The 27355-nt window shown below is 41.2% G+C and overlaps 1 protein-coding gene across 2 annotated transcripts in view; it reads left to right on the top strand.

Annotated features, from left to right (window-relative positions):
* Positions 1–27355, top strand: part of HTR1F (5-hydroxytryptamine receptor 1F) — a 105364-nt gene that overhangs the window by 73595 nt on the left and 4414 nt on the right. The window lies entirely within an intron of this gene.

The raw sequence follows: 27355 nt of genomic DNA, 5'->3' as shown, positions 1-27355 counted from the left end.
TTTCTTCCAATTTATTGAAATGTAGCCCCTTTGGGGCTTGTCCTTTGCAAGGCAGATGGTAAATCCATGCAGCAAGTAGCTACACTGTGCCTTTAATGGTAAAGTACAAATAATCACTCATTATCACAAGTATCATGAATTTCATGAATATCATTAAAACACTTTGTCTACGGACTAACAGATTAACAGAGATTTCAAGCAACCTCCTGTTCTGTTACTTTCTATTTAAAAGTAAGGAATCTCTAACTCAATTCTGTTAGTCTCCCACTCAACATTCCCTTAAGCCAGGAGCAATCCTCACAGGGACTTTTAGCCAGGGTAAAAGAATTATTTTAAGAGAATAGATAATCCAGCGTGAGATGGAGATTTCCTCCATGGAAACGCAGAGGGAAGAAACTGTGAAGTTATTTTGTGAAAGCAGTTTGTTTCATTTGTATTGAACATGAAATTAAATGCTCCAAGCAGCACTGAAAACAGTAATTATCTTCATGTAATATCAGTGACATTTTTCACCGCAGCATGCATGGTGTTGGGTCTTGAGCTACAGCAAAATAAAAAGCAGCCAGGGGGGACTGGCTGAGAGGGAAAGGGGAGGTGTTTGATTTGGCTCCATTGGTTGGTTTGGGTTTTTTTTAATAACTTAAAATTTCAAACCCCATCACCTGTCAGGTATTCCTGAACAGGAATTAATCTTCCTTGATGCCTTCTGGTTTGACTCAAGCAATTTAATTCAGAATGCTGATGCTCTTGCTGTAACCAGGCTGGTAGCAGAGCCTTCCAAACCCGTCACCAAGACATTACAGTGATACTGCATCTGATTCTCACCTGAGGTTTTTGAGACACCACCCACTCCAACTGGAATATCAGTCTCTGCAAATTCAGACCTAGACACATCCACTTCAGGGACTGTGCCCTGCACTCTTCTGCACAGTCTGTGGCATTCCCAGAAGAGAAAATTTCTTACTGGAGGCATAGGCTGTCGGAGAACAAAATAACATTTAATGAGTTGGGAATAAGAAGTTTTGCAACATTATTTAAGTATTGTTTAGGATATTTTCCATTCCAGTGACTTAGAGGCAGAGATATAAAGGCAACTGATTTACTTAAAAAAATTTTTAAATCTACCAGACTTTCCAGAACACAGAACTCTGGCAACTTTTACTGCTCTTTATCCTTCATTTCCAAAGATTTTACAAGCCAAAAGACTTTCTCCTCTCTAAGAGAAAGCAGCTGTGTGCTTTACAGGACTCGATAGATTACCCTGCCATGTTTTCTAGGAGATCACAGTGGTTTCAGTGTATCAGGCTGTCCTCAGCTGACAGAAGGCCATAAATCTCCTCTAGATTTACTGCCTCTCCCTCCAGGGAAGGGAGAAATCACCACGAGAAGAAAAGGTTCAAGCACATAAAGGGGGAAATCCATCCAAGCAGGTTCAAGTGTCAATATTCAGGACAGTATGGGAAGGGAGGGATCCCTCTGGAGCTCATAGTACAGGCTGTGGATTGCAGGAAGGACATGCTTGCAGCACCTCTTCAGCAAAATCCTTGTTATTTCCAATGGTTTGGTTCCTAAGGGCAGTGACATGAATGAGACAGCTTCATGCTGTGCTGCACTTTCAAGAGAGGTTGCATTTATTTTGTCCATGGGTGGATAGTACTGCTTCCAGATCCACACACCCAGTGGCAGAAGTTCCATCCATTTAAACAGAATGGAGCAAAATACATGTTTTTAAAGAGAAAAAAGTCACACACGGCATGGGTAGGCTATGTCCTGTCTCTGTGAAAGCAGAGAAGTAGAAAGAAGGTGCAGGATCGTTGACAGTAGATTGCCATTCATCAAAGCACAAATGTTTACAAACTCAAATTAATATTTTCAAAATGCTAGCACATCATGTAAATTAAGCTGGAGCTCTAAGAGCCCTCAAATTTGAAGCCTCACAGTAGGCCGTTGCAGGATAGACAATCTGGTTATTTCAAGCAATTGAACCCTGCCAAGATTAACAATATTCGACAAATCAGAGGTGGAAAAGCAAGAACAGGATCAGCACTGATGCTGAGAAAATAGTTTTGCAAACTCTTGCACGATGATGAATAAAAGCACTGCTCCGAGAACAGAGCTGTCTGTAAGTCTAATGCTGAACAAGTACATGATGCTCTTAGCAGACAGCACATATTTGTTTACAGAAGCTGCAGGAAACAGATCTAAACCTTGACGTGACTTCAGGCTTCCGGCAATCGGTAGTGCCAAATTAAGTTTGTCCTATAATGAACAAGATCTTGGCAAGTTCCCCAAGACACAAAGTGCTGAGCAATGGCATCCCTTCAGAAGGGATGACCACAGCCCTCAAGCAGAGATCTGCACCTCGAATCCCCTTGGATCCCAGTCAGTTTGGGACCCCCATGTCCCCCAGATTCTCATTACAGCATCTGTAGCCCACAGAGTGATGCTCATTTCTGCTCAGTCAGTTCTAGCACAGGGGAATCATTAACTATCCTCCCTGCCCCCTTAGGACTTGAGCAGGCTCTCCTTGCACCTTTGCTGCACAGCAAGAATTAATAACAAGCAGAGCAGAGCCAGAGAGAACCAAAACCCTGCCAGCAGGACCTGTGGGAGGCGCTGAGTCTGAGATAAAGGTGGTGGATGCTCACCTGCTGGATCTACAGAGGCCTTGGAGGAAGACAAGTGCCCTGAGGGTGGATTGGGTGCTGTCCTGCTGCTAAGCTCTTTCTTCCCGATCAAAGTGGCAGTGAATGTTTTGGCAATTTACAGTGTTGGGCAGACTCCATGGAAAGGAAAAGGGAACACTAAATCTCTGAACTTGACTCTCACATAGACTTAGTCTTCCCATTAATTAATAAACTAGGCTGCAGCTACCCTACCCTCGATATTTAAGTCGTGATGGGCCAGAGAGGTCCCTTTAGACTGGAAGGGCAGCACAGGAGAAGCAAAGCAGCAATCCTCCAACTGCAGTTTTCAGTAAGCACTCTGTCTGTAGGTTACATAACACATTCACCTGGACAGATAGATTCCACAGCTAATTACTACAGGCATGTCTTTATGCATACCCAAATTTAACTATCAGAAAAGGAAAGCAGCAAGTCTCTTAAAAAAAAGTTAAGCCAGTCTCAGTTTTTAAATTGCTATAAGGCTGTTTAAGGATGCTGTTCCAGTCCAGAAAGCTCTGGGGGGGAAAAAAAAAATCAACCAGCCCTATCTTCACTTGTAACACAGTCTAGTCTTCCATGAAGGGATTTGCTCACAAAAAAAAAAAAAATTAATTTTTGTATCTTTCTCATCTCAGAATAAAAGAAACAAGTTCTTACAAGCATAACGCCTGACCACCAAGATTTTGTGAATAGCTATTAAATGTATCCACAAATTGCCTCTTTCATCTGCAAAACACTTTTAGAGCCTTCATTTTCTTACACATTGCTTCCATTGGCTGCTTGGTACAGGTCATTCTTCCTCCTCTGGGGCAGCTCAGCTTTGACTGCTCTGATGAGTAACTCCTGCCCACAGGAGTTTGCTTTCGACTGAGCTCTGCAGAGCAAAGTGATAACCAAAAAAGTAGACCAGCAGCTCATACTGTTCTACATGCTAGGTGCTCTCCCCCCAGCTGCTGTTACCTCCTGAGCACACAACTGGGATAAGAACTAAGAAGCCTCTTCCTTGCTATCTGACCTTCCATAATACCCTCCCTAGCTCTATTCATGATGGCGTGGATATCCTACATTATTTACAGCTGAAAACTGTTTCTTACTGAGCACTTTATTCTTATGGAGTATATCCTTTGAAACTGCCAAAATTGTCTTCTGAAACAAATTAATTTTTGTAGCTTTGTAGTCTGGTAGTGTAAATCAAGGTAGTTGCCGGTTTTGGTCTATCAAAACAGTCTTAAAAGATGCAAGTTAATTTCTTTCAGGAAAACATATGCTATTCTGTGTTTACAGCAAAACCAAACTGCAGTTACATTCACTTTGCAGACCATGTGTAACAGCTGATGCCCAGCTCAGCTATATTCCCCTAAGTAAAAGCAAATCTTACAGGAATAAGGAAACACAAGGACTTATTTCCCTTTACATTTCTCTGAGATATTTAAACTCAGGGAATGCTGCTTGTGACAGCTGTCAATGGCTTCCAGGAGCTGGCACCCATTGTATCGAGCAGAGAACAGCATTTCTATGGCAACTGTCTCATCACATTTCAAAAAATGGACAAACAAGAAATATTTATCACCTCCTGCATTTTCTATTTTCTCAGTACCACCTTGTCTTTCCATTCTCCCAACTCTTTAGGGCCAAGATAGGAAGAGAACACCTTTCAGTCAAGCTCTATAGAAGTTTCTGGCTGTTTGGCCACTTGGTCATTAAAGCTCTGAGCTGATGCTGCCAGGAGATCTGTGTTATTACTCCTGCCTCTCCTACTGGCCACAGCAAGGCACAGACAGCTATAACTTTGAGTATCCCCCTTTTCCTAGGACATCAGGCTGCCAAGGACATCCAGTTTATCTCTGCCAGAGGTAAACATGGTCAATGCCATCCTAGGCTGGCTGCTACCAACAGCTGCATGGAGGAAGGCTGTGGTTCATCATCTTTTCCCCATTCTGGAGAAGCCTCCAGAAAGGCATCAGTCATGCTTGTTCTGCTCTTCTAAACACTCCTCTGTAATGCAGCTCATGTAACTCTGGAGAAATGGCTGTATGAGAAGTGCAGTCTGACAAGCAGGAGGGGCTGAAGAAATACATGACAGCAGCAGCCCCAAGGGGACTAACTGGCCTTTTTTCTGCATATTTGCACCTGTGCTTGCTGAGACTTCAGTGATTTGAATGCAAGGCAAAGCTGCTCAGATTTTATTCTGAGGAAGAAACGTAATGGTTATTTTTAACAAGTACTTCTCTAAAGTAGGAAAAGACCTGAAAATCTGGGGTTTTTTTTCCCTTTTCTTCCCAAAATGGCCACTTTAGTATCCCCAGAGAGAGAAAAGTATTTAAAGCATCATGTGCATATACTCCATTCCCCTTTGAAAAGGACTATAAACAGCTACATCTCGTTCTGCAGCTCAAACTGGCTATCACAGAAAAGACAGGCAAACAACATGATTCAACCATTCTTACTTTCAAGGTCTTTTTTGAAAGATGTTCAAACTTATACCATTTTCAAGACTGAAACCTGTCAGTCACAACCCCCACATTTCTTCATGCTCTGTTCAAAACACAAGATATGTGATTGCTTCTGTTAAGGAACTTCTACAAATTTTTTCAAAGAATGAGCAAGTTCTGTCTTGTTTCACTCTTTTGTTCAAGTTCTGAATAGTATCAGTGTGCTCAGACTTAGAAACACTGCACTGACCTGCTCTAAACATGGACAGGCGTTGGGACAGATTTTGTATTTCCAGACTTGCTGTGTACCACATGAATTCTGTTATCAGCTTTGCATACTGTATTTGTACTTGACTTACTTGGCTTACTACTGAAAATGTCATTTAAAAATAGTTGTTTTAAACATTTCCATTAGATGCATAATGGATCGCCTAAACCATTAGTCCAGCAAATTAAAAAAAAAAAATCATCAAGCCAGTAAAACATGTTTCCTTAAAAAATTTCTCTCCTTATTTGTCCTTAAGGATCACTTATTTTGTATATGTGCACAGAAAATCTTTCAGATAATCTCGCTTTCCCCAATCATTTAGCATTAGCTGTATGCGAGGTTATATTCATTGTATCAATGAAATTGGTCGTCCTTTAGTACTTCCCACAAAAATTAAAGCAATAAGTCTTGTAATTGCTGCTCTAAAAATAGCTATATATTTATCACCAAAAAAAAAAAGGCATTACTAAGAAAATGCATAACACATTTATTGTTGTGCTGCAATGTTACTGCTTCACGCTGCAGCATTATGCTAATCAGCTTTCTTGCACAAATGAGGTTTATAGGATTTGAAATAGAATAAGATAACTGGAGAATGGATATTCTATTAATGAACCAATGCCATTATTGCAGAACTAACATGATTATTGCAGAAACTGTAGCTCATCTATGCTGCACTGTGGTATCCCAGATAGAATTCTAGAGGATTGGACTGTTCTCTAAGGAAAAGAATGTCTGAAGAGGGCCTCCATCATCCTGTAATTCTTAAAATCAGCAGGGAATTCACAAGAAGTTCATACGACAAGGTTTTATACATATATATATTTCTGTATTTATATAAATATAGATATAAAGTAAGGAAAATTAACATCAGTACTCCAGTGTTGTTTGAGAGCACCCACTTACCTGTTGGCTCCTGAGGGCAGGCGATTCTGGGAGCATTTTGAAAGAACTAACCAGTTTGGGGAAGGCCAAGCAGAGGCTGGTGCTCAGGTACAGCAAGGTGGGCAGTGACACTGTAAAAAGTGCAACTTCCTCTGTTTCTGGGTGCACAGGTCTCAGAAAGCCCTTCCAGCCATCCTTTCTAAACATGAAATAACTGCACAGTAACTCCCAAAGTTCTCCTTCCCCATAATACAATGCTGTCACTGCAATGCAGGAGCTTGAGGATGTATGGAGCAGCAATTTGAGGACTCATTAGATAGAAACATTCACTTCATTACTTGATAACTGGGAAAAGTCTTCTGCTAACCAATATTATCAAAAGTGCTATGATGCAGGAAATATTTATGACTCTCCTACTAAACCAATGCTTCCTACTAGCCTAGTACTTATAACCTTTAAATCCCAAACTCTAGGTCAAAGGAAGAAGCAGAAACTTGCAGTAAATTGTCAGGCAGCACAACTGAATGAACAAGACAACACTAATCTGATGATGAGGGGGTAAAAATTTGATAACCCTTTCAGAACAGATGTTTCTTCAACAATCCCCCATTATGCTGGCAAAACAGTTAATGAAATTTTGCACCTGGCAAGAAACTTTAAACAACTCAATTGGACATTTCCTGCAGCAAAGTTTATAAAATACTTCTGCCTGAACTGAGGAATAAACCTACGTAGGATGCTGCTTGACTTAATAAATTTTACAGCGATATAAGAAAACTAGTCTTAACTGAAACTACGGGGAAGCCAGTCTAGCAGCATTCATTACCAAAAGTAACTTTCTGTAACTGTGCAATTACAAAAAATGCTTGGAACAAACATGACTTCAAGCACAGATGAAGTATCAAAGTCCCTTGAAGCCCATTGCAAGCACCAACAAATTGAATCAGCCAGGTCATACAGAGAGTGCAAGACACTGTGTACCAGCTTCCCACGGCAGCATCACTCACAACTGCCAGTTTAAAATAATGGCCCAAAGGAGCTTTTCCAAGTTATTCATGGATCACTTAGGAGGAAGGATGTGGCAGTTATTGGAAATTACTCCCAATGGCATTGGTGTGGGAGGAGTGAGGTAACCAAAGCCCACAGGAGGAGGATGGCTCCAAGCCTGCCCCATTAGACCTCCCCAAAATGCTGTGGGGGTACAGCAGGTGGAGGCAGCAGGGCAGGAGGAACAGGTGCCTCCTCGCTGCACCTCACCTGGCCCAGGGAAGGCTGGAATCCACAAGCTGGGAACACCAAGCCATCGTGTCCAAGAGGACCACAGAACAACTGCTGGGGGGAAATTCCCCACTCCCCTCCATACCTGACAGCTTTTGCTTTCTCAAGGACCCATGGCATGCACCAAACTCTCAGAATTCCCACCAGTAACGCAGGAGGCAGCAAAGAGTGATTTTATGCAATGTGCCCAGCCCTGGCATCAGGGGTCCTATCTCTGTTGCCAGGTGTCCCTTTCGGGCTGTGCTGTTTCCTCACAAAACCCTACAAGAACTTCTGTTACCACCTCCCCTCCCACCCACCTGTGCTATTCAGAAAGATGCCTATTCCTTTTTCTTGGGGGGGATTGTTTTGGGATGTTTTTGTGTGTATAAACATCCCTATATATCTGTATGTTTATAGACATTCTTCAATGTTATACACACACAGCGTTTGCACACAGACACCTTCCTTAGAACTACCAAGCAAAGGCTTCACAGTTAAAGTTCTCTGCCTTCAAATGCCAAGGTCTCCCCAGTGATCCCAAATACTCACACATCTGCTGCAATTTCCTTTGAGAGGCACTTCTCTCATCCTGGAGGAAATTTATTAAAATGCTGACTTTTCATTTAGGACACTTTCTAATTAAGTACCAATCTTTAAAGCTTCTACCTTCTAAGACTTATTGTTCTTTGCACAAGATGAGAAGGCAGTCACAATTCATTGTTTTTATAGAGACAAATATTGGTTCAAAAAATATATATATATTTAGCAGCTTGCAGTTCCATGTCCTTGAAGTTAGAAGTGCTTTTACAGTTTAATATAGGGAAATAGCAAACTTTTGCTGAGCTAGACACAGGCCTTCAACACATCCCAATGTCCATGATACATTTTAAAGATATATAAATTCTTTGAGATTGTAATTATGTTGTTGAAGACTCACTGAAAGTTCTTTAGTTCCATAAATTGGGCCATTGCCTCACATCTTGTATTTCCATATTCCCATTTATGAGAAACTGATTATTGCCAATAAGATAAAATCCAAGTGGCACCATATACAATTTTCCAACTAGAAGAGAAAGGGAAAAGGAGAATTTTAATGCCAGAAGTATTACAGGAAAGCACCTATCTCTTAAGAGTAACACAAGCAGGCTGAAATGAGCTGAAGCCTAAGTTCTCTTGCTTTTCCACTGAGTTGCCTCCTACAAGGGTGTTAAGACAGCTGGTGAAGCCCAATGGGATAAATTCCCCAGCGATGTCATCTCAGTGTTGACATTACTACAAACATCCTAAAAAGTGCTCCTTGCATGCCCTGCTCTGTTGGTTATCTTCACTGATGAACCACACCTCAGCTCTGAAATGTTCATGTCATTTCTACAAACTTCTCTGGCCACTGTCTAACACCACAGTGGATATGATAAATGTTCTGCTTGGAAATCTTATCTGTCAGCTTTCTACCATTGATATCTCGGGCAGGGTTTGTTTCCTTTAGCTCTAGAGGGCCACACTGCGCACTGCTCTATCTGAGTCAGTCTTCCCAGGCTCCCTTTACAATCAGTGTGGAGCAATAAGCACCCCCAGGCATAATTCACCTGACTCAACTGAGACAGCTACTTCAGGCTGAGAATAACTCTGCCCTAGAGATGACTGCTTCTCTGCGTAGGGTGAGAATTCAGGAGTAGATGGCTGGATTTAGTCAGTTAAATCCCACCATTTGTGGTTTAAAATGTTACTTGCTCCCAATGCGGAGCATGACACACAGGTAGTGAAATCCCACATAGTCATAAGGGGAGCCTGTACACAATAACCTGCTGGAGAGTTTTTCCTCTAAAGAGCTGCTTTTCTTTTGAGAATACAGACTCAACATTTCCCAGCAGAAGAAAATCATCAGTTTGCTCTAATTAATGTGGCTGAACATGTGTACTAAAATGGGCTTCCTCCATTTTTCACCCTTATGTTCAGTGATTTGACAGAATACTTCATGCTCTTAGGTGCTTATTTCAATCCAAAACTCTCTGAATAGCACTTGTAGCTAATTGATTTGTCGTAATTTACTTCCAGCTTGCTCTCTAATGCTCCAGCATGGTACTTTTTAATTTTGAACACAGCAGAAGGCCCTCCTGGAAGAAAAGCTTCTCTGAGCTTCCCCATGGGGTTTTCAAGCCACAGTTCACAGATGAAGGAGCAATGGACAAACACCACCTCCAGCCACACTAGAGGTGCATGAGGCAGCTGCCACTCCCACACACCTCCTGAGTGACTGCTTTTCATCCTTTTGACCAGTACAAACAAGGAGACAGGGTGCTCCCTGAAGCCTGTCCCTTTGGGATTTATAATATGGGTGGCTGCTAGGGCCATTCCTCTCCAGCTTATAAATGGCGGTTTCCCAGAGGGAACAGAGAGAGGTCGCTTTGGGAACTATCTGACCTTCCCAATTCCCAAGTCCAGTGCCAGCAGTGCAAAGACAGACCCAGACAGGTTTTGTTTTGTCCATACACTCAAGCAAGGTACCACTGTGTAAGAATGAACGTCAGCTGTGGATCTTTCTCCAATACCAGGAGCTTAAGCCTAGGGACACCTTTCTCCAACAGAAAAAATTGCTGTTACTTTTAATCCTTCATGTAGCCTCTGCTCAGAAACACGAGCTCAGTGTGCAGCATGGGGGTAAAGCTCAGCCTAAGAGAGGAAGCTGACAACGTTCAGTGTGCTTGAAGGCAGTCTACCAACTACACAGATTGCTCCAACTTTCCTTCCTGAAATTCACATGCATGCTTTGCGTCCTGAAGTGCCAAGTTCACTAAAGATAATGCCAGATCCCTTTGTGGCAAGGAAAATCTAGCCCAGAACAACACTGGTGATGCCTCATCTGGTGCTGGGTCATCTGTCATGCTTGGCAGAAAAGCCTCTTTTCTGGTCCCACTGCATTCAAACAATAGCGCTTGCCAGCAGCACTGGAATCAAATATGTGCCACAGTTTAACCTCAGCCATGTGAAATGGAAAAGGGATCAACTTTCGAGTTAAGTCCCAAGTTAACTTGAGAAGGGGGAGATTACAGCCCTTTGAGGCACAGTTATTTTCAGCCACACTCTGGTTTCTGGGAAAAAAAAAATTCTTAATAGAAAATGTAAGACTTGAAAAGAAATTCTACAAAAATTATCATTCACAGATACATCCTTGCACTACACCTTTTTATGTAAGAGATTCTCGACCTGTACCTCTGCCTTGGCTAGAAGAAAACCCAAGGGCCTCCTTCTGCCTTATTACCCTGAAGCACACAAAGAAGTACTTAGTCTAAGAATTTTTCCACTGGCTTTACTTGGAGAGAAGTTTACAGCTGCTGGCCAGCTAAATTATCTTTAAGTTACTTACCCTCTGCTCTCTTGTTCACTAGCAACTAAGAAAATTACTGCAGCCTTATACAAGTCATGGTGAACATTTTGATTTGCCATGTCTGAATCCATGCTCTTAGAATTTTAAGGCACTTAGATGGATTCTCCTGGGAGGAGGCACCTTTTGGCAGGGGGATTGTGATGGATCTATTAACAGGATCAATCAGCATGTGATTTCAGCTCACCCTGTGCATCAAGGCTCCCAAGCACTGGTACAAAGTGCTTGCACCCCGGACTCCAGCTTGCACCTTCAAAAACCCTTCTACACTACCACACCTGGGTGAAACCATAATTGCTTTATAAGATGATAAACCTTATAAATGCAAAGTGCCACTGACACCAGAATGTCATTCTTAATGGTAAGCTCCCTGTCTCAAACAGATTCTCAGCATCCTACACACCCATCACGTTTCCATATGGCTCTCCAGGCTTAGTAAATCACCCCGTGAAGTTCAAGCAGGAGCTCACAAAGTCCTCTGTAACCTTTCAGTGTGTTTAGGCTGGACTTCTACCTGACAGATCAGAAGCAATGGACCTGAGAAGCAAAGCTCCTCCCCAGGAGATGCATCAGGAAGGATTTGCTGCTGGGTTCTCTGCTGCAGAACTAATGGACGGTGCTCATTGCTCAGACTCCTTACAGACTGGGAAATGTTACCAACACTCGCTGCTGCCAAGGGGTATGGATTGGGGGAAAGGCAGCCAAATGGGAGCATTTGGTCAAATTGCAGGGAAAGATGCCCTAAAAGCTCTATGAACCAGGGGTCTGAGCTCGGCTTTACTTTAAGACACTTTTGCCACTAGAGCAAAAGGAAAGTACTTATTCTATCTCTCCTGTGGCATTAGGTCATCCATTTTTTACATTTCTTTGCAGCTAAAGCAAAAAGGCAAAATCTTGTCTTTAACTTCACTGGTGTCTGTGTTTCTAGTTGATGAGGAAGGAAATGGGAGGCCAGAAAATGTACAACTTCTCTCCCTACTTCTAGACACTGTATTGCTGATATTATCAAACATCTGAGTGGTTAATAAAAAAAAAAAACCAACCAAAAAAAAAATCAATTTAACTGCCATGGTTTGCTGGCAATCCAGAAGTCCAAACACATGAAAAATGGATAATTAAAATTATATGCATGTGAATTTTCTGTTGCCACTCATCAATAGTGTCATAATTCTATGTGCTGAAAGAAGGACTATGTCTCCTCGATAGAGAAGGTTTATTTCATTAAATCCATATAAACAGGTAGGAAAATTGCTGTAGTGTCTAGATGAACAGGTGCACCATTAAGCCTAAGTATTGAAAATACAATTAAACAGGCAAATACAGTTCCTGACACAGTGTTTGCAATATATTAGAGTAGGCAAATACTATTTAACTACACTTAATTCCTTTAAATCACTTCCATTTTAGATACTTAGTGATAACATTTCCTAAGGTTGCAACTCATTTGATTTAAATATCTAGGCAAGATGAAATGTTCTTTAAAGGTATACAGGAAATCACCTAGATGTTGAAAGGCTTTCTCAAGAAATTGGTGCATGAGGTTCTTTATCCAGTTTCATGGAGAATAGGAGATCTTTATGAGCTTTTCTCTGGTCATAAACAGAGCTTTAGGAAAAGCAAGCAGCTGAATCTATGACTTTTGGCTGAAGTGAATAAATAAGGTAGTATGGTTGTTTTTTGAAAAACTCTCCTATATATGACTGCAGCATTAGCACTAAAAGCTTCTTTATAGCCAATAAAATATAATTTCTAACCACACAAAACCAGGTCCAGAAGGAGGCATGTGGATTCCTCACTCCCTACCAACTGAATTGTTAATTCTCTAGAATCTGAAGCATGCATATAGGAATAAAAATATCCTGATTGAACAGGACACAGAATTTGAACATGCCTTTAATGTTCTGATCAAATGGCAGTAGAATTTTAAATGAAAAGCAAAGGCTTGAAACGGCAAGAACTGCTCAGAGTGACATTTTTACTGTAGTTAGAAGAAAGTTCCTGTGCTCATCAGTCTCTTGTTTTGATAGATAAGTGATCCAAATAGTGCTCTCCCAGCAGCCCCAAGCAGCATTTATGACATTCTTAAAGGCAGTTACTTTTTAGACTACCTGCTCTGAGGCCACACAGATAAATACTTAATAACACAGCTTATGAAAAGTTTTCAAAGTCGATTGCCTTTCCTCTGACACACCTTTTGCTGGTTTTACATAACTGCTTTTAAAGTCCAAGTGCAGTAAACATCATCCATGGTGAACTAAGAATATAAAAAGACCTATTCCCACATATAAGCCATTGCAATCTATAACACCACTTTTATTAGCAACCTGCAATGCAGCCAACACATGGAGAGGAAGAAGCCTGAAGAAGTAACTGCTGTTATTATTATTGTTCTTATGAGCGTCTCGTACAGTTGCAGTCAAAAATCCAAATACTTCCTTCAGTTTCAGACTGGAAAATAACTTTGTCGTGCCACAGAGTCAAGGAAATTAAGAGCCCCCTGCTACCAATTTCCTAAACGGATGTCTCTCCTCAGCAATTATTCTGCAGACTCCTGTTAGCATAATACTGTCACTGACGCAGCCCAGCTTCCCTCTCAGGCATACTTCTCACCCACACAAAAACTCAAGAAAGCACACTCCCATCAGTTAAAAAAAGGTCAAAAGCACCTCTTCCCTACTCTTACATGTGAGCAAAAGAGGAGCCACAAAGACACCAACTTCTTGTAATTCAAAGACAGCTCAATATCCTCCTTCCAGGTATTCTGTAACAACAATCATGGCAGTAAAAGATGTTTAATCACATTAGGCTGGAAAAAATGCATTACTAAGTAACAATCAAACAGCTCTTATCTTAAAGCCTATTAAGGCTTACAGACCCTAAGCCTTCATCTGGCAATTGTTCAGCCAGACATAGAAAACCATGTACGAGACTGTCAGTGGCACAGGGCAAGGAACACTGGCTGGAGTGCATCTCTTTTTCCAGCTCTAAAGAAATTACTGGGAGAAAAGGACTGATAAATAATTGCCTTGTGTTCAAAGCATCTGATGAACAAACCCCCTTTTGGCTGCATTTCATTATGCAAACAGGAGGGGATGACAGAAGAAGAAAGGAGGACCTGCTGTGTCCCTGAACAACTGATAGCAGCTCCCTGAGACTTCAGCTATTCACTGCTTCAGAGACCCAAACTTCTAATCATCACTTGTCTTTGAAAAGGTTACCTCGAGCAAAGTGCAAGCATTTGACTGTGCTGACACCTGTAAATACTGAGCATTGCTATTTTCGAGTGGTTCTGCAGCACAGCTTTCTGGGGGTCACTACAGGCACTCCACACCATGGCATCTGAGCAACCTTTGATGAAATTAAATGGCTGTAATTAAACCAGCCCACACTCAGGCTGAAGGAAGAAGAAGTGGAAGCTGTAACAGATTATTTGAGTTGGATACTTTCTAGCCTAAGTGCATTTTACACCTTAATTCAATCTTTCCATCCCAGGACTGCCTGCAGAGCTGACACTTTTCAATACGTTTACATTTCAATGCATTTACGAAGCACAAATGCTGGATTGTCCATTTTACACACAGAGACACTGAAGTCATTCACTCACCAAGATCTCCTAGTACCTCATGAAACATGATTTCCTAGCAGTCACCAAGGAACAGCAGGGATCCCACCACCCTGCTTGGCACCAGCTGCTGGACATTGCAGGGCATGTGGGATCCTGGGCATGCCAGGTGGATACCAAGGTGGCAAGGAGGTGCCCTGGTACAGAAGACAGAAATCAGTTCAGGGAGGCAGGAAGGGGCGAGCATGGTTGCTTGATTTGTATTGGCCTTCCCCCGTATCCAACAAGGACCTTTCTAAAACAGTTTTGGCACCAATATCAGCTCCTAACTGAATATCAACCTCTAGCATTTAAACAGATTCGTCTGATTCACAAGCCTGAAGAGGCACATTTTGACACAGTTCTGTAAATCAGGCAGAGGCAAACCAAGAAGGGCAGCCAAGTTCTCTGAGCTGGGCAGAGGCAGCTGCTTCTGCCTGGGATTACCCACATGGACAGCAGCTCCACCACTCCTGCTGCAACATTCACACAAAGAACATAATTCCTTCCTGCCACCCAACTCCAGCACTGCTCACTACAGGAAAAGTAATTATCTGTTAATCATCACAGAAGTCAGAAGCCAACATAAAAGCAGCAGTTATATAAAACCCCACACACACAACAGCAGACCATGTATGGTACCCATTTATCTAAATTAAAATCTTTATCCATTTCAGCGTAATAAGGAGCATAAACATACTGATCCCATTAAATACAGCTGAAAAACATCTTACAGCAATGCTTTTCATCATAACAAAAGGTCAATCTAATGATGCTGTGCCATATTTGATGGTTCTAAGACATAGTCAAATTTTATTTGGGGAGGTTGGTTTGTTGTCGTGGTTTTTTGTTGTTTTCTGTTTGGTTGTTTTTTTCTTAGGCTTGGGGGGTTTTTTGCTTCTTTCTTCAGTGCTCTTCTGCACCTGCTTTCCACAAAATATCTTATCTCCAACTGAGATAAGAGAAACCTTCATGGTATTTAAAGGTCTGCAGCATTTTTTCCACTACTAGCTGAAAATAATAGGGAAGCAAGGACTTCAGGGCATTGGAGCATTTTTACCTCCTACAACACTACCTCGAATCACAAACTTTCTGGGAGCTCCTATACTGTCTGTTGTAGGGGGGTTTTTTCAAACTAAAATTTAGATTTGGACTTAGAATAATTGATGAATAAATGGTTATATGCTTTTGCAGTTTTCTTCCACATAGTGCTGCCTATTATCTAGCAAGTAGAGAATATTGACGATCAATATTGTGGTCAAACCAGGTCATACTGCAGTAATCAAAAGAAAATGTGTAAGTGCATAACACAGTGTTATTTCCCACACAACAAATTCAAAGATTTTAGGATAAAGTTTGCTGCATGGCCTAAATTAGGTCCTAATGGTTTTTTTTCTTTTCATTAGGAGGCATTATCAGAAACAGAGAGAACAAAGAAACCCAAGTAAACTCTTCGCAGGTGGAAAATACTGCAATTGCTTGTCTGGGTCTAAAACAATCCACTTGAATTATCAGAAAGGATAATAATCTTGCAATTGAGCTCAAGTAACAGCAGAGCCAAAAGTTATAGCTAATGGTGTTGGAACTTTTCAACCTCAAATCCCAGAGCTAAGCAAGTACAAACAGATGGAGCTTCCAAGTAAAAATACGTATAATTTCTTCAAATGTTGGCAATCTCATTCATTTTTACTGTTCCAACAGCTGGTGATCTGGCTATTTGTCTTCACTCTTTTTTGAAGCCTTAGATACTCAGGTCAAGTGATTAGAGAGAGCATCCTCCTAATGTATGCATCTATAACCACCTTTGCTTTTCTAAGAAAGCCTCTAAACCTTGGGACTAGGAGGGACAATAATGGATATATATGAACTAGTTACACCCTAAAGATCATGAATCAAGAAACAAAGAGGAAAAAGAATCACAGAACGCAATGTCAGCATTTAGTGGCCAAACATGGGAAAAATTGAAATGAGAAAAAAAACCCCAAGGGATTATACGGAAGTGGGCACTTCCCTGAATCTGTTCATTGCTCCTCTCCAGAAGGGTTAACATTTTAACATTCTTCAGCTTCAAAGAGCAAGGAAGCATTTTGAACACTGAGGAAATGTAGTTTTCAATTATGACTCCTTAAAATAGAAAATACAGAAGTGATGGGAAAAAATATGATGCAATATACACATGTGCACCTACACAAGGACAAACAATGTGAGAACCTGCACTACAGTTCTCATTGCTTGTCAAGAGTACATTGATGTTAAAAAGTTAAAAGCCTTATTCCATAAGTTTCAGGAGCTTCAAAGGTTAAAATTGAAAAAGCGTTTTTGAGCAGACAGCTTTGAAGTTATAATTTGGTCTTTTCCAATCCCCTGGTAGAAAAATAGTTTTTCATGGTATAGCCCATAGAGAAATCCTGCAGTTTCCCAATGTGACAATTGGGCTGTAAGCAATCCAAGGAAATCCAGCATTTCCAACAGTGTTGCTCCCATACATAACAAACAGGCCAGATCATGCAGAAGCAAGGGCTCACCTTTGATTTTTCCAGGCCTGTTCCAGTCTCTGAAGATCAGCACTTTAACCACTTGCCTCTGTCCTTTACTCTTGCTTTTTACCATGTTATTATGTGAAAGCACATCTTACAATCTTGATGTCTCTCAGAAACGACAGGGGCCATGGAAAGCCTGCAATTGCAGAGAATCCACTGAGGTTTTCTGAACTCTCCTGCAGCAGTTCAGAGCACTGATGTTCCTTCTGTGGATTTGGGCAATTAGACACAGTCTGTTTAATGCTTCTCTCCACCACCAAACTAATATTTCATGTTATCATGTGCAAGTACTGTCAAACAGCTTTTTTTAAACAGTCATTGTGAAATACACTGAGATACATTGCAAGCGTGCACCAGGTTTCCAAAGAAACATTCTTATCATATAAAAACACAAAGTTCATTTTCTCAGCATAAAACTTAAGCAAAAATCACCTGCTAGGATTATTTCTTCTTTATGTTATGATTACAATCTAAATCTAAAAGTTAGATTTGCACAAGCCTCTTCTGAAACTGCATAGATTTTTCTTACTCAGGAAACAAAGAGCTGAAGTGCTGCCTACAAGAATCCCTAGGACAAAGTTGTACCTAAACTTTTATACAGCGCTGAAGGCTTTAAATATAACAAAGTTTCATTTTAGAAGATCTTAGAAAGCCAACATTGATAGATTCTCAAAGGAAAAAAACCAAATCAACAACAGTAAAAAAAAAAAAAAAAAAAAAAAAAAAAAAAAAAAAAATTGAAACTTTGGAAATCCTTCCTTAGGCTATCATTTGAGATTCTTTAACTGCTTTATCAATGAGAAGTTTTGGGGATCAACTGAAGCTGGGTGATCATCTTAGACAATGATAATCTGTACTGAATTCCTGGGACAACTATAAGGTTGGTTTTCATAATTAATTCTGAGTCATCTATTTAAATTTTAAGGAGCCATTCACAGTCATCTGTGCTGTGTGTCAAGTGTCACAACTACATCTGAATTAAGCAAAGGAAAAAAGTCGTGTGTGACAGTCTGTTATTTTCCTATCAGAAATGAAAATGAGTTCACAAAGCATTAGAGGGCTTAAGAGCTGATTTAGTAATCACAGCATCTACAACAAGAGACCTGGCAGGTCCAGGAAGCTTCCTAAGGAAGATAAATCCTTATTTCTGTGTTTGGACACTTTTTACACACTGTCCTGCTGCTACAAGCTTTCTGGAAAGTGTTGTACCCCTAAAAATATACCCAAGGCTGAATGTTTCCAGGAATTATTCATCAAGCTGTGATGGCAGCTGACCACAGAGACAGTTATTATCTGCCAAAATAAGATCTTGGGAGATTTTGCTGGGCTCCCAGTCCTGACCACACACAAGTCATTTCCAGACCAGCTGCCAGTCTGGGCTGGTGACAGCTGCTCCAGTTTGCCTTCCTTTTATCCTCACTGCTGCAGACACTCACTGAGCCAAGGAAACCTGCCAGAAATCTCAGAAATCCCACACGCTGACTTCCACTGCCCCGCGCGGATGTGCTACTTGATACATCTTAGTTCTTCAAAGAAATTGCTGTATTTGTGTCATTTCAACGCAATTCAGCAGCAGTGTGGGATACAAACACATCCAAATACTAAGCAGTGGTTACTCCAGCACCCCTCCTTCCCAGCCATTCCACTTCCTTCAAGTGCTCCTCACAACCCTTCCATGTGATGTCCTCTCCCCTATCTCCACAGCTCTCCTCACCACACACTTGGATTCATAGGACTTTTCTGCCTAATACCGGTGCTTTTAAAGAGAATCACATTGCAGTGCAATAAGAAACTGAAGTAAAGAGAAAGGCATGCTCAAGAGCTACAGAGTAGTTGGAAACTCTGAAAAGAAGGAAAGCTAAAGCCCAATCTGCACTCAAGAAGTTTTGCCAGCTGCATCCCAGATCTCAAGACGCAGATGGTTTAAACAGCCCTTGAAAAAATGGGGTTTCTGCCTTAGCATTTATGCCAATTCACTGAGTGAACATAATTCTTCTGCCTAAAATATTCAGTTGTGTCAATGCTAGGATTTAAATCCCTAAAAAAAAAATAAGTAAAACCAAACAAACAAACAGGGAAAAAGAAAGAAAAAAACCAAACCAAAACAAAAACACCACACAACTGGAAAAGCACATGAAAGTAGCAAATGAGGACTTCCTGGTTATCCTGTGGTGCTCATGGAAAATCTGATCAGCTACCTGTCCACATTAATGCTCTGCCTCCATGCAGGAGAAAGCAGTAACAAGAATAGTTGTCTGTATTGTATTACCAACACTGTGGCACCCTGTGCAGAGTATAGCAAAAACCATGTCCTCTTCAGTATAAACCTATGTCAGAAGGCACAGAATCTGAATCTTAGAAAGACAGCCCCCAGCCTAAGTGTACAAGTCATCAAGGCAAGTGGAAGTCATCACAGCAAGGCAGGCTGGCATCCTCTGGCAGAAAAGCATTGTCTGAAAAAAAAAAACAAACATTCCTCCACAACAAAATCCTGTGCTGTGGATGCATCACTTTGAGGAACCTTTCCACAAATTCTTCCTGCTTTTCTGGCAGCTTTCCTCTCTGTCTTTCCCGTGGAGACTGGGCAAAAAAAACCCATTCTGAGTTCTACTTCCTTTAAAAGGTTGATGCTCTTAATATCCCACCCTCTTCCAAAATCATCAGCTTTAAGGACTGTTTTGTTTGTTTTGCTTGAAGCACTTCTTGGCCAGGGCTACATGCACATCATTCAGGGGAAATAGCCTGAATTGTCTCAGTTAGTCCTGATAAAGGAAATGTTACAGAAGTGCTGTTTAACAAAATCCAGTGCAGAGCTTACATCTGGTAGGGTTATCCCATACCATACAGATAGTAAGATCAAGGGAAAAAGACCTTCAGCCTCTAAGATTATCAGGTGAGGATTAGAACAAAGACAAATGACACAGGGAAATATGCGGTAAGACAAATATTATCTAAAATAGCATCAGTCTCCAAAAACTAGTCAGAGATGAGATTAAAGATTAAGTGAATTTTGCCATCTTGCTTAATTGTAAGTAATTAGCCACAGACTTGTGCTGTTCTTGTGCCACACAGAATCCCAGAGGAGGAGCATGGGGACGCGTTGCCTTCACTCCTCTTCCACCAAACTCTTCTGAGATGAATTCTCCCTCAAAAGCTGTCCTGGTGATCACACAGCAGAAAAATAATTCCCCAGCTGTTGGACATGCATATAGTTTGAAAATTATGTTTTCTTACAATATAGATTGAAATGGAGATCATTTCCAGGCACACATTTGAAAATATTGATTGTTTTGTTGCTGAACCTCCTTGTAAAATAGTTTCAGAGGAAGGCCTGTCAGTGAAGGAGGTTTGTGACTTACAGCTGCGCACACAATTGTTTTCAGAGGGCTGTCAAAGAACACATGGCCTCAAATTATAAGGATAAGTGGGAAGTGGGAGAAGCAAGGTTGCATTTTATGAGGGTTCAAGCGAACTAAAACTACCTCTCAACCTCCTTGCTCCAGCACTGCGTTGTGATTCCCATGGGTTCCTTACCCAAAAAGGCAGTATTTTGGAACACAGGCAAAGCCATTCTGCATTTTCAACCCTGTGTACAAATTTAGTTGATAACAATGAAAACAAGCCACTCCTCCCTAGTAAGAAACTAGTGGTGCAAACCAGATTAAAAAAATAGGTGATTAGTCACTTCTTTGATTCACTGCCAATCCAAAAAAAAAAAAAAAAAAGAAAAAAAAGAAAACCACTTTCAGATAAAAACAAAGAGGAACCCCGCTTTTTCTTCACCAGGACTAAAATAAAAATTTTAAACATCTTTTCCTAATACATAAAATTTTTGGTTGAATGGAACATTTCAGGCCATGTTAGATCCAAACTAAACAAAGAATGGATGCCAAAGAGTAAGGGGATAGGAAGTGGGTGGCCCACTTATGATAGGGAGGGCTCAAGTTCAGATCCCAACCACAAGTCCAAGGGGATATGTGCCTCTAAGAACAGGATGGTGACCACATGTTTACATGGGGTTTTGTCTGTATGGAACACTGGCCATTGTGATAGTGCCATTCTGCTCAGTGTGGAGCTCGCACTGCAGGATGGGGTGCTCAGACTCTATTTCTCACATATATTTATTTATTGACACAGCTATGAACACCATCAGCAGAGAGGACTGCAGGAAGCAGCTCCCATGGGCACTATTGTCCAGGACCTGATCCTCTGGAGCTCTTCCACAACATGTACAACACAACAGACAACTAGCCAGGCCATTATTCTGAGAGGTCTGGACCAGGGATTCAGGCCAGCCTCAAATAAGAGAGGAAACCAAATCCCTTCAGCTAGTGAATCATAAAAACAAATCAGTGTCGTCTCTTCTGCAGAATTATGAATAGGGGAACGAAATTTTCTCTCTCCAGCCAAAAATGATCAAATCATAACAGGTTCACTCTGTGACCACCCAAGAACTGAAGCTGGATTTGGTAGTCATGTGTTATATAAGCAAGTCCATCATCCTGTGTTCTTGCTGCTTCTCCTTCCCTTCCTCCCAGAAGCTGGCTTGCCTCCCCCCCACACCCCTCAGCTAGATTAAAACAGATGGCAGAGGGACATGCAATAAGGAGCAAACATGGGCGAGTGACTAATTTTCCAAAAGGAGACAGAAAGCCAAACCTTAGCTTCAACATTAGAAGCAGCAAGGAATGCATAATTACCCTCTGAACATCACATTCTTCCACATAAGCAGATGCAGTGGTTGCTACGGATAGGATGACAACAAGCAGGGAAGGGATCCTCCTGACAAGCAGCCTGGGACTACACTGCAGTCCTAGAGACACAAGCAGAGAGCATGGCAAAGGAATCACAGCCTAACCCTACCCATGCAGCAATCCTGCTCCTCAGAGAGGCTTGGCTGAGAGCTCTGCTCATGGTTACCCAGCTGAGCTTAAAGCCCAAGGGGCATCTTCCCAGCTGCAGTGACACCTTTGAAATACCAGAGGCAAGGAGGAGCTCCCCTGCTGTGACAGAGGCATAGGAATCTCTGTTCTGTGAGGGTGTCATGTTTGGGCTTGAGGAGTCTGGTATTTTGCAGATGGGAGAGCATGGAGTGCTTGGTAATGCTCATGAAGTAAAGAAGCAAGGACCAAAGCCTCCTGCAGGGAGATGTGTCAGAGGAGTTTGTACAGTAGGGAAGCATGCAGGTGAGTTAAATACACCAGGAGGATGAGGACAGAGCTATTCCAGTGCCCCTCTTTTACCAGAGAGCACTGTCTTCATTCCAACCTTGCTGGAGTTGGTGCTTGCATCTCTCTTGCTGGCATCCAGTGGCAGAGGGCAAATTCCCCTTCCCTGGCAGCTCGAGCAAGGCTTCAGACTTTGCATTTCAGCTGCTTCAGTGGAAGCACTACCTACCTCTTTTGCTCCAGCAGCAATAACATGACAGAGCAGACATTTGGGGCGGTAATTTTCAGGGCTAAGTCTATCAGACTTTGTCACTTCAGCCATTTGGAGTTATTTCTGCTGGCTGAAATAATTTAAAGAGACATCCAGAAAATTAAAGCAAGCATAACCTTTGTTGTGTCTGACACAAAGCACACTGCAGCACATCATTTTGCCAACAGAAGGACTTTTAAGACTGTAGCACAGCTAAGAAAAGCACGAAATCCAGGGTCAAGGCACAGAAGTGGACTTTCCTTTGCCATTCTGTAAGAAATCAAAGTGCCTGTGCTCAGACCTGGAGGTACCTATTCTCCAGGACTCAGATTTGTTTCCTTCATGTGTCATATTGATATTCAGGGCATGCTGCAAAGCATATTTATTTGCCCATGCTTCTTCTGAGACATGCTTGGGAGACAGAATTCCACATTATCTTTAGTTGATATTAGTTCAATTGATTTACCTATAATTTTTTAGGTATTTGTCACCTGTGTTTCTAGGTCTGTTGCGACCTTTTACAAGTGGAAATTATAAATAACTCCAGTTTGTGCAGACTCATACAGCAAAACCCAAACAGCTTTTAAGATATTCCTCCAGTTGCTGATACATTTCAGGTCCAGAATGTGCTCAGTCTCATGGACTGGACAGCATCACCCAAACAGGGAATCCAAAGCATTACGTCAGCATGCATATTCAAATATTTGCTGACAGATTAAGAACTGGAAATAACTCTACCTCTAAGTTAAGTTGCAGATATGGGGGGGAAAAAAAGGCGAAAAAAAACGTTTTAAGCATGCAGAAATGCAGACTGGGTACGGAGAGTTGGCAACCTTGTAATTTCTGCTTCTCACTTCAGTCTGCTGACAGACATCCACTTTGCATTCCAGGAAAGGCAGGTTTGCTGCAGCAGCCTTCAGCTGGCAAGGAACTTCTCTTACAAACCTTCCCTGCCTTGTCCCAGGGATGCACTGTGGCTTTGGGAGCCTTAGCAAGAGTTATGGGGAGGAAAGAATTTAAGGACACCAAGAATCAAGTGAAAGTGTCCCTCTACCCTCCCTCCTCTATTGGGATGCCAGGGCTCGAGCTCAAAGTATATGTCCCCTATCAGATCCAAGTACAAGCTCGTCTTTCTTAAATGGATTTTTTTAATCCAAAGGAGCAATATTTCCCTCTACGCACACTTAATACGATGGATCAAGATAATTGTCATTAGTACATCACTTGGTTAGTATCTAAACACACACAGTCACATTAGGAAGGATTTTTACAAGCATATTATAAAGCCCTATAAAAATCTTAAATCTCAAACAAAGCTGGCACTACTATCCTTGTGTGGTTATTTTAGCATTATCTTCAGTGAGGATCTGGTTGGCCTATACAGAAACAGGTGATAAAAACAAAATAGCTGAAAACAAGCGTAGTCTTCCCTTTAATCAGGAAAAGAAGTTTGTAGGATCAGTTTGCACAGAACAAGAAAGCTGGGCCTTTCCAACTGGTTTGCAGGTCAGGGTGGCCAAGAGAGCAAGGGATTCCTGCTGGCAAGTGACGCGTTTCATTCCAAAGCCAGCTGAAGCCTGGTGGAAGGTGGAAAAGCAGGAGCTTTCTCTGCCCCTGGCACAACTTTGTGTTTACTTAAAGCACAAAGGCTGCCTGTAGCAGTTTAAATACCCTAAATTCAATCCCTGGCTCATTTTGCTGTCTGACTACTGTCACTGTTTTTTAATTAAGACACATTTTGCTAATGAACCCACGTGGAAAAGAAGCAAACACCTTCTCCCACCCCTCCCAGTACACTCAGAAAACTTGTATTTGAAGGCAGTACTTCAACCCTAATCAGCAAGTTTTCTCCCTGCCAATGCTTAAAACAATATTAAAAAGAAGATACAGGCCCAAAACTCAAGAGCTGTACATTTCTAGTCATTCAGTCTACACTCGGAATCCCTATCATTGCTGTTTTGTAAATCTTAGTCACAAACGGGTGGTTATGGACGTAATAACACACACACATGCTCAGGAAAAACTGAAACACTGACAACATCCATTTTCTTTGAGTGGCCACTAGATAAATTCAGTGTTTACTTTTGAATTTTCACCCACGCCTTCTAAACACGATCAGTAGGATGATATATCTGTGTGTTTACAGACAAGGAAGTACTTACATTCAGGTCACCCTAACAAGCCAAATCTGGAAGGGAAGAAAAAAAGATCTGTAGAAGTGGTTCGTTCCTCAAAAATATTATTATTCCTGTGTCCAAGATAAGAGGCATGCTATCTTAGGTGAACAGCAGCTTCCTTTATTTACAGAGCTCTCCTTCAACAATCATAAATAAAAATAAATAAATCATGAATAAAGTAAAAGACACCATTTCCACCAGTCTTAAATTCAGGACAATGTAATGCAATCAAAATTTCAAGTCTTTCCAGAGTTTTCCAACAACAGCTGAGTATTGAAAAGGTAATAATAAAAGACAACACTTCCATCTGCAGCAAGAGCAACTGCCATGGAATTTGAGTTATCAGTGATAAGCTGATAGATTCTACAAGAGGGGCACTGAGCTGCCAGCTCCATAAAAGTAGCCTTACAAACATCTGGACTGGAATAATTCTTCTGAAAATAGTTGCATGCTTAAAATAGTCACCACTAAACCCATTCCACAAGAGATAAATCATGCTGCCAAGAGAAAGCAATAAAAAACAATCTGGGGTTCCAGGGAATTACTTGTTTTACAGTGAATTAGCAGAAGCACTGTAATGAATTTGCTCAAAAATGGACTAGGAAAGGCTAAAGCAGAGGGGCAGAGGCCAGCTCTCCTGCATCCTAATCCGGTGCACTGTTTACAGGACCATCCTTCATACTCCTAAAAGTGGGCTGGTCACTTGCTGAGGACAGAAGCCAGTGATGGCAACTGACTGCACTGAGTTCCACTTAAGAAAAAAATCCAGAATTAGGTCATTCTGGCCATCATCAAAAGAGAGTGAAGCAGCAGTCCTTAAATACTGCCAACACTTCAACTCCACATATTTATAAAATTATCTTTTTCGTTAATGATCACGCAGTAAAGTTGCACGAATTCCCACCAGTTAAAAAAGGATTCCCAGCCCACTTGACCAGGAAAGCCACCAAATTTTGTGACTGGCAGTCCCAAGCAGCACAGCCCTCTGCATGGCTCTGCCTCCACACAAGAGAAGCCTAATCACTGCACATGGCAAGCCAGCACGTTTCTGCCACTGTGCTTCTTATGAAGAGCCTCCAAACCACAGCAGCAGAAGGAAACTACTTATTCCTACACACCAGTTTCACAAGTCTACCTATACTATCTTCCTTACTCCACGGTCTCCAACTGAAGAATCTTTCAAAAGCAATAATTCAGCTTTCATTAGCTCTAAATTGCTTTTTCTTGCTTGCGTGCAATTAAAAACTAATATCCAAGGAGTTAGACATTTATAAGGTGATTAACCATAATGAGTAACTGTTTTAAAGTATGGTCAACTGCTGAATATCAACAGATATCTTAGATTTTCCCAATAAACTTTTTTTCCCCCATGTATTTGTACAAGCTTGCAAAAGAAGATTTATTTAGCAGAGGTTGAACACTCACCAGATAATAGTATATGTGTCTACTCTTTCCCTAGAAGGCAGCTAGCTATAGACAAAAATATCTGCAAATTAGCAATTAGTGTGGATTCAGAAGGTTTTAAGGTGACACTGACATGATGAAAAATCTATTTTTATGTGTGTAAAGTATATTTCAAGTTCAGACAAAGGAACACAGAAGGCACACACATTGTGATCAGCTCATGTACAAGACAAGAATCTGCTCAGCATTTGCAAATATCACCACATAAAATACATTTCCTCTCCTTGTGCTTCTATTCAATTAAATTGGTCAACCAGTGCTAAAAACATTTTTGAGCAGTCAGTAGCATATTAAGCACTGCCCAGGTTAGAATATCAAACCAAATGAGTGAGCTGGGTCCAAGGTTATAAACAGTAAATGAAATTCTTTTTTCACCACTCCAGCATAATATCAAAAAGCTTTAGTTATGTTAATGAGACCAAATTTCTGAAAGAAAAATTATTCACTTGTTTCACATATTTCCCTGCATGTGGCATCCAATGTAACACAAGTGCAACTCACTCACTACACTCAAAAATCTGTCAGAGAAAACCCCACTTAGGTGTTCATCAAGTAGATCTCACACAAGAACTTGCAGGTCAACACTCACAAGAGGATGAAACCTCATTCTCCTTAGAGTAGAGCTTGTCACTCACAGTAAAAGCTGGAAGCTCCAATTCAGCTGCAGTCGGCAGGGTACTCAGAAACTCTTCTTGATAAGAAAGTATCCCCAGAACACAACCAAGGACTTATTTCATCAGTATTTCCCTGCATTTTCCTTCCTGCAGAGCCATAGGAGGAGTTAAGCTGTTTTCATGGAGAGAGTCATTAGCAGAACAAGTAGCATCCAAGTTTTCTGCAGTTTTCTTCAGCAGCAACCCCAGAACAGCAAAACTTGAGGAAAAGTAGAGGTGTTCTCAGGACTCTAACCTATGTACAGGACTTCGATTAGAAAATAAGTGAACCATTTGAAGCTTTAAAACATATTTATCTGCTTCATTTTGGAGCTGTATAAGAGAAAACCCTGAAATGACACTTTCATCATGCAATTTTTTTCTTCTCCTGTTTTTACGGCAATGTTTCACATTTCTATTTTCTCTTCAAAATTATGTCCCAGTTAAGAAATCCCATATTTATCTAATACATGAGGAATGAGTCAGTTATTGATGGAGGAAAATGAGTTTATATGAGAAAATAAGCATTATGCCTGCTGGATTAATGTTTTCAACAGTCATTACATTGCTTAGTGGAGCAGAGAGCATGAGCCTAAAAGCAGTATTAGT

Source organism: Corvus hawaiiensis, chromosome 2, assembly GCF_020740725.1.
Source record: "Corvus hawaiiensis isolate bCorHaw1 chromosome 2, bCorHaw1.pri.cur, whole genome shotgun sequence".
NCBI classification, from domain to species: Eukaryota; Metazoa; Chordata; class Aves; order Passeriformes; family Corvidae; genus Corvus; species Corvus hawaiiensis.
Note: the sequence above shows the minus strand (reverse complement) of the source record. Positions and strands in the feature narration are given on the sequence as shown.